Source organism: Equus quagga, chromosome 2 (genome assembly GCF_021613505.1).
Source record: "Equus quagga isolate Etosha38 chromosome 2, UCLA_HA_Equagga_1.0, whole genome shotgun sequence".
In the NCBI taxonomy this organism is placed as follows: Eukaryota; Metazoa; Chordata; class Mammalia; order Perissodactyla; family Equidae; genus Equus; species Equus quagga.
The window spans coordinates 33,021,358-33,027,357 of NC_060268.1; the positions used below are offsets into that span (position 1 = coordinate 33,021,358).

At 44.6% G+C, this 6,000-nt stretch overlaps 1 long non-coding RNA gene across 1 annotated transcript in view; it reads left to right on the forward strand.

Moving 5' to 3' along the window:
- The window catches only part of LOC124235969 (uncharacterized), a 27,100-nt gene extending 21,412 nt beyond the window's left edge, over window positions 1-5,688 (forward strand). Inside the window, exons 2-4 of the long non-coding RNA XR_006887614.1 lie at window positions 3,056-3,149; window positions 4,493-4,637; window positions 5,458-5,688. This is a non-coding gene — a long non-coding RNA (uncharacterized LOC124235969). The remainder of the gene's footprint in view (window positions 1-3,055; window positions 3,150-4,492; window positions 4,638-5,457) is intronic.
- Window positions 5,689-6,000: the final 312 nt, after the last annotated feature.

Sequence of the window (6,000 nt, forward strand, 5' to 3'; positions counted from 1 at the left end):
AAATATTCACCAACCACCATGAGCTTGGGAGTTGGGTCTCGCTCCTTGGGACAAATGCGTGGGCCTATGCTCCCTTCTCATTCCTCAGACAGCTCCTCCCATGGGCCTCTACTCTATGGACTGTGTAGGGACTTCCTGCTTGATAATGTCACAGCCACCAGGATCAGCTGGCTGAAGTATCCTTAAATCACTGTCGTCAGCCCTGTAGGATGCTAAGCCACATATTCTACTGTTCCATGTGTTAGGGCTCACCTTTCATCTTCATGAAGCTCAATGTTCTGGCGGGACCTGGCAATGTTAAGGAAACACAACAAGAAGCATTAAAAAGCCTCTTCCCTCTTCAAACAAATTCTAGTTTCTTAGCATTCTAAGCATAGGTCTTTTGCACACTTGACAAGAGGCAAAAACTCTTATCACACCCACTCCCCTTCTGAGTTTGATAAACTTCAATGTTTATACAATTACCTGAGCATCTTGTTAAAATGTAGATCCTAATTCAGAGGTGGGAGGGCACTGAGAGTCCGCATGTTTAACAAGCTCCCAGGACTACACATTGAGTGGCATCAGACTAGGTGACCGCTAAGGTCATTTCCAACTCTGGTTGGAGAATGTGGTTGCTCATCCCTCGCAGAATGTTGATCCTCTGCCTCTTATGCAGGGTTTTTTATCTACATTTAACAGTTCTGAGAGCTCCAGCAAGGCCTGCTACCCTTTCAACTCTGTGCATCCACTGCCTTCATCTTTTGCCATATCTTGACTCAGTTCTCGACTGCATCCCATCCTGGCAAAGCCGACATCCTCTGCTCCTCACACAGTCATCTTCAAGGCATTTCTCCTGCCCACCCCTTCTTTCACACCAACCCACCTCCATCCCCAGCTCATACTCACTTCCCAGGCTAACACTCCTTGGCTCCAGGTCCCTGATCCAGTTTTAGCAGTGCCCTGAGCACGTGCGCATTTTTAATTGGGTCTGTTTATATGGTGTCACTTTTCCATTTGTGTTCTCATGCCCGTGATATCTATTTACATCAACTCTTGAGTCTTCAAGAACAATAGCTGTGACTTTTCTCCCTTTTTCCCTCTGCTCCAAGCCAGGCATGGATGACATAGGTTGCCTCAAGGAGACAACATTTATTAGTGTCAACCAATGTCTTCCAGTGTCTCATCTTCCTTGTTCCTAAGTCCTTCCTTGACTGACCCTCCTTTCGCTATTCTGCAAATGTGTCCCTCTTGCTCTGCAGTGTGGTATCACTGAAAGAGCCGGGGCTTTGAGTCATATAGAACCAAGTCCATCCCAGCTTCAGCATGTGGGGCGGCATAGTGTTGGGAACCCAGAATTTGGGACGAGAAGGTCCTGCCTGAGCTCAAATCCCACTTTCACCTCTTATTAGGTATGTATGTTCAGGTAAGTGATTCTGCCTCTTTAAAACTGTTTCTTTGTCAAAAAGCCATAGTGGTGCCAAACTCAAGCAGTTGTAAGGGTTTGATAAAATAATTCATGGAAAGCTCTTGACACAGTGTCTAGCATGGAGTGAAGATGTGTGACTTTAAGAAAGTCATGTAAATTCTCTGAGTCTTGATTCATTGTGGGCGAAATAGGAATAATAGTATCTGTCATACAGGATATTTGTGAGGATAAAAGGAAAAGCATGCGTGGAGTGCCTCAATACTCAACCCACAGATGCCCCCTTTTGGTTCTCTTTTCTTCCCATACAGGCAGAATTCCTGCAGTCAGGCTTGCTCTTGATGCTTTTTCTCTCCTCTGGCTGCTCCCATTCTCTCAGGCTTTCTTCCTTCTCTCCTTTCCCTGAATAAGAATTCTTTGACTCAAATGACACTGTGAGGGGAGAATGAATAATATTGTTGGTCTCCCTTAAAGGAGTGTGATGGCAAAAGACCATGAACCTACAGGTAACTGGGGATAAAAATACACAATAATGACCAGTTCTACGTTAGCTCCTCATTCAGTCGTTGAAAACCAGGCTCTTTGGGAACTATCCGACTATATAAGACCATAGTCCTTCTCTCTACATACTTATAATTCCACAAATATGAACAAAAAAACCCAACTTACCTTAAGTAAGATTACATTGTAAAAAAATTCAACCTAAAGGGGCCAGCCCCTTGGCAGAGTGGTTAAGTTCACGCGCTCTGCTGTAGGCAGCCCAGTGTTTCGTCAGTTCAAATCCTGGGCACGGACATGGCACCACTCATTGAGCCATGCTGAGGCGGCGTCCCACATACCACAACTAGAAGGACCCACACCTAAGAATATACAACTATGTACCGGGGGACTTTGGGGAGCAAAAGGAAAAAAATTAAAATCTTTAAAAAAAAAAACAACCTAAAGTAGAAATTCTATAGCCTAAAAAGTCAATGGCCCCAGCTTAAAATTAGAATGATTTTGCGGGGTGAGTACTACCCAGCTGACTAAAATCAGTCTTTCTCTTTCTCTCCTGTTTCAATTTTTACTTTGATGGCTGCTCAAAAGAAGAAAACACTTGTGAATTTTGTCTTGCTTTCTCTCATCTTACAATGGACCCCAGAGGGTATATTTTAAAAGTGGGGGAGGGGCGAGGAATTAGTATGCAGGAATATGTCAACTCACCAGAAAAGAAGAAAATCCCAAGAAACAAGTCCTTTGGAGGAGGGATACAAAAGATGGAATTTGCAATCATCTTGGATTTCTCAACCCTGCCTGCAAAGTGGAATCACTTGGGGAGATTTTATAAATTACCTAAGTCCAGGTCCCGTCCTAGACCAATTAAATCAGAATTTCTGGACATGACTATTTTTATAAGCTTCCCCAGGTGATCCCAATGTGCACCCTGGGTGGAGAAGCTCTGTTAGTTGACCAAGAGTAAACACTGCCTGTTAAGGAGATTGGTAAAGGAAGATAAAAGAGTCCAACTTTAGCTGAGAGCGTGCTCCCACTCTTGTTCTGTGCTCCAGCCAAGTCCTTCTTTTCAATCCCCCAAATGTGTCAAACCTTCACAGAGGCCCTCTGCCTCTGCCTAGAATGATCTTACTCCCTCTCCTTTTTCCTGCATCCAAGTCTAGCTCATTCCCAAGGCTGAGCTTAAGGATTTCTCAAGAAAACCTTTGCTAACCTAGACTGTAGTGCTCTCTGCTTCTCCTCAACATCTGCAGTAAGTAAATAATGTATTGTGCAATTAGTTGTGTTTTACCAGTATGCCTTGGTAGAAGGTAGTTCTCAAAGTGTGGTCCATTGACTGACAGCATCAGCATCACCTGGGAAATTGTTAGGAATGCAAATTCCCCAGCCCTACCCTAGACCTAGGAGCAGAAACTCTGGGTGTGAGGCCCAGCATTTTGGGTTTTAACCAGCCCTCAGGTTGATTCTGATTCACACTGAAGTTTGAGAGTCACTAGACTAGAATCTGAATTCCTTAAGGGACAAGGATTACACCTACTTTTTTTTACTGTAATATCCTCAGTGTCTGCCTCAGCATCCCATGTGAGGTATACACTTGATAAGTACTTGTTGGATGAATGAGGATATGGCCCAGGAATCTGGGGTGGAGCTCTCTATACCTGGAGGTAGGAAGCATATTCATTTCGGTTAAAGATAAACTCTCTACAACATAAATCCATATGCATTGTGGAAATTGATTTATCCCCAGTTGATGCTGTTGGCAAGGATCAGCTCACTTAGGGCCTTACATGGCCTTGTTGAGGATGTTGGTCTTTATCTTAAGAGAAATTGGAAGATGTCAAAGGGTTTAAACAGTGAAATGACAGGTTTAGAGGAAGGATACAGGATGCTACGGCTTCAACAGAGGAGTTTTGTTATAAGAGGAAGGGCAGCAATGGTGACAAGAGGAAAAAGAGGCCTCTGGGAGAGTGTGAGAGGAGGAGCACATGACCTCTGAGGAGCTGGGGGCAGAAGACCTCAGGGAGAAACTAGGTGGAGCTAAGGACCAAGGTGGGTGGAAGGAGGAGGCATTTGAAGAAGAGGTTTGAGGGGACTGGAGGACTGGCTGTTGTCCTGGAGGCACAGGAAGACTGAAGAGGAGGCAAAGGTGTGTATATAGGAGAGAGAGGGGGGAGCGATTGGAAGAAAAACAGCATGAAAAATCCAATCCCCATGGTCTCCTGCAGGCAGGTGGGCACTAGGCGTAAAGGAGACTTTGTGGCTTAGGATGTTGTCTGCCAGGCAGCTTTCGTCTCAGATACAGTGGTTGGGGGCCATTTTATTTCTAACCATGAGGAATTTAGAGTAGCTCAGCATCAAGTAGGATTTCATATCATTGCTCTATTAATAGTGTGTGGGTTCTGGCTTGATCCTTGTAACCTTATCTCCAGACACAGAACTGGTTTTTATCCTCATACATTGCAGGATAAGGTTGTTTTCGTCTCAGTCCTCCCATTCATTCTTCTACATACTATGTACCTGGTAGCATTCTAGAATCTAGGGTTTAAATCCTCCTCTTGAATTCTGTTCTCATGTCTGGATCTCCTCTTTCTACAGCCAGATTTCCTTGATGACAAATGTCAAGCAAGTGACGCCTTTTATCACTTCCAGTGGGGGAGTCTCACTCCGCCAGGAGCAGCAGTCCTGGGATGTCAACACACTCCATGGTTTGAGGTCACCAAGAAAGACACTACTCACACAGGTACTGGATGGAACAACACTTTACTCACACAGAGAAGAGACAGAACAAGATCAGCTTCAGTAGGGGGTGTTGGTCCCCCACAGCCAGCCAGTCTCAGAGGGCGATGGTCTGCATGCATTCCTCTTGTGCTGCAAAAGAAGCACCCTGTTCCCTCCCCACCAGGAATAGATACAGTAGGGGGGATGACCAGGTGCCATATGATACAGAGGCTTATGTAGAACAAAGGAGTACACGTTAAGTCTAAAACAGGAAAAAGTATTCCCACACACAGCAATCAGGCCAGCACAGGCCGTGAGGGCTCTTTGTCTCTCGGTAAGGAAGTCTTGCAGGGCCAAGGCCCATTCTTAGGTGACGATGCAGGAGGTGAAAGACTGGGCACACATGACTGCATTTCTCAACAACTAGCTCACAGAATTTTGAGATTCTTAGTGTTGAAGGAGGTCTTTGGGGTCATTCCATCTACTTCTCCACCCACTCTACTTTGCCTATTGTCTACTGTGTAGAATTTAGCTGCCAGACGTCAGGATGCTCTGTTAGCTGCCCCAATTCCTATGCCATGTCCCGGTAAGTCCAGCCCATATCTAGCCATCCCTGAGTTTGGTTCAAACTGCTATTAAGCCAAAATTCTGACACTTGAGAGACTGAACCTGCAAACAGATAATGGTAAGACCACATATGACAATATGAAGCTAACCCACAAGGTCTGCAACAACCAACCCAGGAGGCCAAATCTCGACTTCTGTAGCAATCAGCCCGGAATGATCAGGACTTGGTCAATGACTGCCAGCTTCCCTATTTTTTTCCCCTTCTTCCAACTCAGGACCAACCAGAGAAAGCCAAATATGCTCCCCAAACCGATCACATAAGATGCCGTGTTTCCGGTTAGCCTGCTACCAGCTTCCCCGTGCCAACAGCCTTTAATCAGAGCACTCCTGAAGCCATCTCTTTTCTTATACTATAAAGCTTTTCCCTTCCCCTGCCTGCCTCTGAGTCTCGGGCAAATGCCAGTGAAGGTGGGTGATTCCCTTGCTATAGCCAGCTCTGAATATATAGCCTCCTTTTGTTCTCATTTGTGTGGTCTTCATTAATTTCCACACAATAGTGGACAATAAACTCAATGATCTTGGAGTTATCTCCTAGGTGTTGTGGACTTGGTGAAATGAAACTCATAACTAGAACTTGTCGAAATTGATCTGAGGGGAATAGAATTGCATTTTTATATTTTTCCAAGTTTTATTGAGTTATAATTGACATATAATATGTATTAGTTTAAGGTGTACAACATGATGATTTGATGTATGTATATATTGCAAAGCGATTACCACAATAAGTTTAAACATCCATCACTTCACATAGTTACAAA